The sequence below is a fragment of the Camponotus vicinus genome, unplaced genomic scaffold, assembly GCF_025532165.1.
Source record: "Camponotus vicinus isolate PSW18456_S1 unplaced genomic scaffold, iyCamVici1.0 SCAF_11, whole genome shotgun sequence".
NCBI classification, from domain to species: domain Eukaryota; kingdom Metazoa; phylum Arthropoda; class Insecta; order Hymenoptera; family Formicidae; genus Camponotus; species Camponotus vicinus.
In genome coordinates, this window is record NW_028141947.1 from 14,423,781 (window position 1) to 14,432,999 (window position 9,219).

Below are 9,219 nucleotides of genomic sequence, written 5' to 3' on the forward strand. Positions count from 1 at the left end.
CGGTATATGGTAAGCAGGTTATATCGAAAGTGATGTAAGACTAACGCTGAAACACGAATTTCCATAAAACAATGCGGGTAGAAAATGTACTTATATCAATTTAAGGAAGAGTAAACTTATAAAAATGCTGGTTTCGTATTATATTCTCAATACAAGTCATTCGTAAAACATGTAAAAATTAATAATATAAATTAAACGAATTAATTTTTTATTGTTTTTTGCTTTTATTAGTCTTAGAAAAAAAATTAGAAAAGATCTTCCAAGCATATATTATAGTTCTAATTATTTCCACGACACCGAGAAGTAAAATTTATTCGCAGAGAATTTTTATTCACAGACAATTGTGTTAATATATATAGTTCTTTATTATTTATATATTATAATTATACAAAATATAGGATAAAAATTGCATTAAAAAATATCGACATTAGAAATAATTTCTAATCTCCCTATTTTTTTCTGTATTTTTTATCTTTTTTTAGTATCAAATCATGATTCCAATCGATTTCTATATTTGTAGATACACAATTTGTCACGATTATCCTGATCACGGAATTATTACATAAAATTTATTAATATATTAAATATTATTTTATTATAATTATTAATGTTGATATTACTATTAACGTTTTTTATTATTATTCTGGTCACAATAGGTATTGAACACGTTTAAGCGAGCGAAAAAACATTAATGTGTACGACTCTTTCTCTTTTCTCTAACTTACAATTAGTGTTAAAAATAAGAACGATCGCTCGGAAAACGAAAGATTCTTAATTCATTTTTCAGTCCAGCCATCCACGACTGATATTCTCTTTTCATTTATATTCCTACAATTTCAGAAACGAAACCATCTTGGCGAATTACGTTAATTTATCGCGTGTATTGAAAATATTGCGTTGATTATAAATATTTCCGCTGTGTATAGAATATATTAAGAAGTGAAGGAGGGGAGGGAGGGGCTAGAAACCTTGAAAAGCTATTTTATAATTCTCTAGATCATTTGAAATATTTTTCCAAGTAAAAAGAATTTTCGAAGATTTCTCGCATCTTACTACATCCCTAATCGATTACGTGCAAATTTCGAATGGAATCGATAATTTTCCTTCCAAGAGTTGGATGACGTTGTTCAAACTGCGCATTAGCACGCCTAACTAACCGCGTAGTCGGAGAAAACTACATACTTGAGCAGAGAGAAAACCATACCTGTGGCTTTGGCTCCTGATCGGAGCACGTTCCATGAGATTTAACTCCATCACTGTCTCCGTCGTATCAAGGACACACAGAGACCGAGAGAGAAAGAGAGGAAAGTTACACCTGGCGCGGTACGAGATGAGACAACTACCGCACTCACTGATCAACTGAATAGGTCTGGGCCGCACGCACCGGTCCCGCGGCCCCACTACCTTTTCCTCCACCTCCTCCCTTCTACCATCATCCTGTTTTCTCTACCTGGTTGCTCTGCGATCCCACCAGCGAGTAACCGACGGATGAGATGCCTGCGAGCGCCGATTGGCCTGTTCAAATCGTCGTCGTGACGTCAGGGAGCCAAACCGTCGTGCTGAGAACAATGAGAGAGAGAGAGAAAGAGAGAGGACCGGCTCTTTCCCTCTCCTCGTCACTTTTCGCGGGCTGCGTCTCATACCTGTCCTTCGTCTTCTACCGGTCGCCCGTTCGCCGGTCCGTTTGCCTCGGTTCCACTCGAATCTGCCTTGGATCTCTCATCGGCGTGCGTCTCCTTCCACCACCCGGTAGATCCATTCTACCGTGGCGAAGCGTCGGGGATCTTTCTTTTTCTCTCTCTTTCTCACTTACGCCGGTCTTTTGCTCACGCGTGGTTTCCCGGTCCCGCTCTTCGGTGTCCTTCGCTTTATTCTTGCGTCGCTCTTCTCGGCGGTAATCGGCCGATCTTTTTTTTTCTTTTTTTTGTTTTTTAATTGGCCGCAATCACAGACAGGTTCATCCGTAGCGAATATCGGTAGACAAAGATGCTGACAATCGGTTGCGCGCTCTTGCTCTAGCCCTCTTCTTGTTCCCAAGCTTGTTCTTTGCGGTGCCTTCGAACACCGTTTGCCTCCGCCGTACATGGTCTCTTGACGTTTTGAACACGGTACTTCTGCGGTCTACTCCCGCAAATGTTTACTTTTACCTTAGCGCTCATCCGCTCGGCATACCTTGACGACGTTGATCGTTTTTCGATGTGGATGCTGTTTTATTCCGATGTACAGCCGGTAGAAGATGGTGCTTGCATGAAAAAGTATCGTTTTGTACAAAAAGTTTCTTTTCAAACAATTACATCATTCTTGATATATGTCCCTTAGTCTTTTCCTCGTCTGACTCTTGATATCATCTTTCTCTTCTTGGTTTTCTCTTTCCAGTTCTTCTCTTGTGCGTGCCAATCTTTCTTCTCGTCACGCACCTTTTTCTCTTTCGTTTCAAACTTTCACGATCTTTTTATCATCTACCGATTCTTCTCTTGATATTTCGCTTCAACGTTCGTCGTCGACTTTCCTTCTGATCGCTTTTTTTCATCTCGCAGTCCCATTATTTCTCTTTCTGCCAGCTGTCCCTCTTCGTTCTGGTACGCTCGGCTCTCCGCCGCTTACACCCTCATCTCCCCGTTAACCCAATCTCTCTGCTCGTGCTCCTTTCTCCTCTCCGCGGCGGTAGATCTTTCTCTCCTTCCAGCATGTCATCCATCCTCCCTCCGCTTCTCTCCTTCTTTCTCGTTCTTTCTTCGAGTCAAATTCGATCCTCCTCCAACTCGGAGAACCACACTCCTTCTCGTCCCAGTCGGTCGCTGGCCGACCGGATTGCCCGCAAGAGGTTCGCCACCACCGCCGCCGCCGCAACAGAGCAAGAGCGGTCCGCCAGGTATATGGGGGAGACACAAAAAGGAAAAAAAGGACGCATTCCAACGGCTATAGTCGGTCCATAACGATTCCCATACGTTGAGCGCGCAACGAACAACCAATGACCCCTCTTACCGATCTCTCGCGCCTTCGCTCTCCCCCTCGTTTCCCTCCTCTCCTTTCTCCTCTCGTCGCCCTCTCGCTCTTCACCGGAATCTTTCCCGGTTCACGCGCTCGCTCTTACACAGCTCCACGTGTCCCGCTTCCCTTCCTCCTCTCCGCTCGCACTCTTCCCATCTCGCACCCCGTCTCGCTCTCGCTCAGTCGCGAGGTTCTATACTGGGTGATCGAGGTGAAGGCTCGACCTCGTATGTACTTAGATAGACACGATTCTCGTGAGGATCTTTCGACGAAGATCAACCGACGTCACGATCCCGTCAGCGGCTTCGACGTTCTCTTAAAGCGCTTTCGAGTCGCGTCGATATTTCGAGATGAATCTCCCGATGGGGAATCCCAGGATGATACCTTCCCGGGGTGAATGAATTTTCGACTCGCGTCACCATCGAGGAGGCTTAAGAAACGCGCATTGAGAGATGTAAATTTTTTCTCTCTACACTCTCGTTCCTCGAAAAGGAAGGACATCGTTGCAGCGAAGGGTCGGATCTTTACTCGCTTCCCCCTTTATATCTCTCTCTCCTCGACCCTTGCGCCGGTTCAGCCCGCCTCGACGTACGTACCATACGTGGGAATCTCTGGTGTGGATTCAACCGTCGAGATTTTTACGTGTCGAGGCGATAAATCCATTTTGCGCGATCATATCCAAACGCTGATTTCCTTCCATTCCTTTCCGAACGCGAAATCAATTCGCTCGGTGCCGACACTCTTTGTCGGATAATGATCGGTCGGCGCAATAATGTTGCGGAATGTAATTGCGGATCGGCGAGCGCGATACTCTGACCCGGATGCATCGGTCCGGTCGTACATAAAAATTGCGACACGCGACTCTCCGTCCGCACACGCTCCTCGCTCATTAATCGCCGGGCTGTGCGTGACGCGGAAAGCAATCCGCGTTACTAAATTCGGAACGTAACGGTTTGTTGAGGCTACCGGACCTCACCCGGATTTTCAGACTACTCCTCCACGATTCCGTCAAGAATTTTTATTATTCGTAGCGAGAGCGCGCGAGTACGACTGTAAAATCCGTGTCGTATCTTCCATTTGCACCGGCGTTCTCCGACGATTTCATGTTTCGCGGATATCGCGGTAGCCACTATATTAGCATTCATGCAAAAATAAGCATTCGCCGCAACCTTTCTTACCGTTGACAGCGTTTAACGTAAATTCCGCCGAATGACTTCTATAGCGTTGGGGCTTTCGTGGCGGGACACTCTTGCACGAACGCGCCGGCAATACTGAAATTTACGCCGTTGCTGCGAGTACAAATTCTTTATCGGGACAAAAGGAACCCCGCAATAATGTTTGTGCGACTATTTTCCTTCGGCGAAATCGATTTCGCAGTTCGAAAGGGAATACCTGAAAGATCGAGCTCCTCTCTTCTCGCTGTTAGATGTGTCATCCACTTCCAGTTTATGGGAAAGGCAGCGGTCGACCAAACCGCACGATGTATAAGCATAATTCCAACGTTAGTAGAGTTCACGATGAAAGTGCAATCTCTGCGCGATAATCGGCAGGTGATTTCAATCGAGTTGTTAAAATAGTTTCTCGATCTTGCGAAGTATTCTCAATGGCACTCTTCACGAATTCCTGAAATAAAACGCACCCCTTGTCAGCGACAACTTGTCACTTTCGCAACTTAAAGTACAAATTATTTATGAAAAATTATAAAATCATGTGACAAAATTCATTCATCATGTTTCTTATTATCAATATAAATTCTGCTGATATTCGTATTCTTCCTTCATTATTACTCATCTCTCTATTGTATCTTCAATTCTGCTAATATTTTTTGTGATACATGTGTATGAAAAGTGTATGTTGCAATTTACAAAATTGTTTCCTGAAAAGTCACGCGTATTCAATAAAACAATTTTTCAAAAGATAATAAATTGAAAAGTAAAAAATTTGAATCACTTATTGTGTATTGTTTGATGCATTCGTTAAAAATATAAAAGCGATCGGCGAGAGGCAGGGTGTGAAAATACAACAGGTTGTGTATTTCAAAGTATGTATTACCTGATCTTCTTCATGGTATCCGATTTCTCTTTCTTTTCTTTCTGTCTCTTTCTTTGCATACGATAATTAATTTTAACGATTTAAGATTACATCCGCTCAGTAATCTTATACGTTGTCAAGACCGTAGGATACATTTCACAATTCTGCAGTCGAACTATTCAATCTTTTTTCTCTTTCCTGAAAATTATATAGTATTTATTTTTACATATCTTCCCATAATAATTATACTATTTATTTTTCTCATTAAAATATAATAGTTTTAAAAGAGATTAAATCTTCAATTTGAAAAAAGTTAAAGAGGGAGAGAGATTCTATACAGAAAAGAAAATTATCGCTAAATGATAAACTCACGTGACTAATTCTGTAATAGATGAACACAATGCGTCTTAGATAAAATCGCAGAATTGACGCGTAATTCGAGAAATAGGAACGTGAGAAATAAAATACCGCGGTCGCGATTTCGCTCTATTCGCAGGCGCGGTGTTTAATTTGATTCGATTGCTCCTCGAAAGAATTAGCGAGAGCCAAGTTTGGCGCTGTTTGCGCAAGATTACGTCTCCGATACACCGCGTAATTTTGCTCTTCCGTTGTCCGATTCAATGGCCGTAAACGATGATTAAGTATCGACGATTCGCCTTACGCGGCGTGTAATCCGCCTTCGTCTTGCTCATATGAATAGAAGACGGATTTCGTCGAGAGTACCCGATTAGGAGTGAAATACAATCAAACGTAAAAATAAGACGCGTTAAAAGTGGAATAAAAAGTATGGTACCAACACGCAATTGAGTAATAGCTAGAAGAAATGCTTAATTAGACTAGGAAATATGATTAACTGATAAGTAAATAGTAAATATTTTAAATAAACCTTGAAATAAAATCTTGAGAAAATCAAATTCTCTCATACACTTGAAATAGAATACGAAATTTTATTAGTCGATCATTTTAATTTCTAATTTATATTTAAATCGATTTATTATCAATTGTAATTGTAAGAAATATTTTAGTATTTTCTCTCGACACAATTTAGTGAAAAGCAACGATTAAATTAAACAAGAAAACGGTTGTAAAAATTCAAAGTAAAAATTATTAGGAAAACTGTGAAATATCTGAAATATCCTTGTGCCATCTAAGACTTTACTATTGTGTTTCAAACCTTTAGAAAGATGGAACAAAGATTGCCGGCGAGATTGTGCTGTCGTCCAAGCTTTGTCCAAACGAAGTCCCGATCGCGACCTGTTCCCCGGAGTGTTATTGCTAACGTTCAGGCGTACGTGACACTTACGTGAATGAAATTTAACATGCGTATCGGCCCTCCGAGCCGGGTGAGGCAGAATCCCGAAGGTCGTAGGCAATATTGCTGTTTTTATGAGTCACGCGAAAAATTTGCTTGTGAAAATGCACATATCGTTCTACCTTCTTCTCTCTTTCTCTCCTTCTCGTCTTCTCTCTTTTTCTCCGTTTGCGTTCATATAACGATGATCGTGCGCGCGAAGAATCTTTTACGAGCTAAAACGCGAACTTCGCGGACAAAGAAGTTCGCGGTACGGGCAACGTACCGAATAACGAAGCCAGCTTAATCCCCATGTAAAGGCGCGAAGCGCCGTAATCGAGTTAACTGCCGTAATTAAATTAATTGGTCTCCGATTTCGAGCATACCAGCGGCGTTAAAATCTCCTCACAATTCATAATTAGCGATTTAATTCCCAAGCAATTCTCAATGTTGAAATTGTCTTGCGTGTCGATAACGAAACACTGCTCCGTGTTACTAATTTCGCGTTTATGAAACCGTACTGTGTTATTTCACTAATTCGTTTGAATATCGCCAGTTATGCGTGTCCGCGTAATGCGTGCCACGGTGCGCGTAACGACACAGGAAATTATGCTAATGATTGGGTGATATTAGTTTGACGTAGATCTGCCAGATTATTTGTCAAAACTTTATTAAGAAGAAAATTCCTGAAAAAATTCCGAAGTCTTTTTGGTTGTTAGTTTCTTTTATACACTTTGCCAATTCTCTGAACATGGGTAAATTTATTGTTGGGAAGTTCATTGTTTACTTCTGAAAGATTGTTCGGCCGAAAATCTGTCCTCTTCTATGTATGTCAAATTTATCAGTTTGTTTCACTTGCTCTTACTACATTAAATTTGGCCATGACTGCGTTAGGTGTTGGCGTCACGAGCTGACGCCCTTTGACTTCCGGCGGATGTACATCGTCCTTGCATCGGTGTTTCTCCCGCTTTCCTTGCACGCATCTGACTTTTTTATTATTTCAAGCAGCCTTCTCTTTGACCAGCAATCTATCTCGCTTCTATCTTGTGTCTGTGCTATATATGATAAATATATGCTCGAATGAAGGTGCACGAGACATCACGAGTTGACCTCGTTTTGGTCTTGATTTCAGAAACCCTTTAGGCCATTTGTGTCTGCTTCCGTGAAACTTGTGTTTAGAATGAAAAATACAATATTAATCTAATATTTAGAACTACTACAAACACATTTGTTGTACATTATAATTAATATTTACAATTATAATCTCTTTTTTCTTTAAAGGAATTCTACGGTGATTTGTTCAAAATTCGATTATTTTTATGCTATTTCTATAAATAGAAATTTTTCTTTTGTGTTGTTTTCTAATGACATATTTGCAACATAACCGCATAATTAGAATGAAAATAAAGCGCGCAACGATATTTTCCTTCTGTGTATATGCTATTAAAAATATTAACCTTATACATACAATTTGTTCATCAAATTTGTTAAGAAATATAAAGACTTTTATTGTTTCCTGTTTATTTTGTGATTCTATATATGGACAAATCAGAATTATCGCAATTATTATGATTATAAATTGCCGCTTCTTTCCATAACTTGCCTATCGATCTAGTGCTTCAATTAATCACGTTCATAGAAGCAGTTATGAACTGGCGATATAGATTTCTCTCTTTGCGTTATATATTGGCGTAATTCACAAAAATGATTCGTCTGGATATGACAGGAATCGTGCCATGTCGTCAACGGTTAGTCACGACCGTTACCAGGCGAGGACTATAGAAATTCGTTCGCACCTGCTCAGCCAGGTAAAAAGAAAAATCGTTCCAGAACCCCCATGAGCTCTAACATCCGCAGTAAGTTTATAGATCTTTTCGTCCTTTATTCCCAAAGACACTTTACTGTTGATTTTAGTTGCACACAAAAAATTTACACTTCAAAATTTTCTTTTCCTTAGTTCGTTACGAATAAGCTAATCTTATATGATAACCTCTATCTAGATAACTACGTAATAACTATCATGCATCTGTAATAAATAGTTATCTATAGTAAACAATTATACGTCTGAAATTCTTCACTATTTCTCGTCATGTTGGGTAAATATATAAACAGATATTAATTATCAAAACTTAGACATTTTTATTTTTTTGTAAAAATATCTATTTGCCTATTTTTTAACAAGTTCAAACTAGATTTTTGATATTTTATGTCAGAAACTACGATAATTTTCTATAAAGAAATCTATAGAGAGATGTGAATAAATAACCATACTATGAAGCAAATACACACACATAAAGCAAATTTAAATTTAGAGTCACGTATCAAAGAAATTTTTAATTGTATACTCTACAGTAAAGATTTCGTGATGAAGCGAAAAATGTTCAGCGACGATATTTTCATAGCCGGTTTTCAAAGAAAGATGTAGAAGGTATGTCGAGAATGAACGAAAACATTCCATTAGCCATTTCAGTTAACAATATCTTTACCATTAGAAAACCATCTTTTCTCTAGTATTTTCACTTTTGGTTCTACAATTCTATGGAATATATCTTTAGTTCCACTAATAGATTATCCATAGATTTCAGACACATTTCAGGTAAAATCTGAGAGATGATCTTTTATCGAGAGATTCTTCTAGATCCTTCCACTTGCTGAATCTTTTCCCAGTTAACATGTTTTTTCAAATCTTTTGAAATATCTCTCATGGATTGCTGGAAATATGTTGCTTCAGCAACATTACAATATCTCGTATATCTGCCGGAAATGAATTTGTAAATTTATTATATACATTCCCTGGAATCTCTAAAAAAAATTAGAAAATGTATAACTGAGATATTTTTATAACTTCCGCCTTTGTCTTTTTTTTTTCATTTTTTTTTGCAGTTTTCATTAATTAGAAATTTTAA

At 39.3% G+C, this 9,219-nt stretch overlaps 1 long non-coding RNA gene across 1 annotated transcript; it reads right to left on the reverse strand.

Annotated features, from left to right (window-relative positions):
* Positions 1-522: 522 nt before the first annotated feature.
* Positions 523-7,658, reverse strand: LOC145961374 (uncharacterized). Its single transcript, XR_014435630.1, has 4 exons — positions 7,569-7,658; positions 6,326-7,481; positions 5,044-5,220; positions 523-4,614 (listed from the first exon to the last, which is right to left on the reverse strand). It is a non-coding gene; the product is annotated as an uncharacterized LOC145961374 (long non-coding RNA).
* Between the last annotated feature and the right edge of the window lie 1,561 nt (positions 7,659-9,219).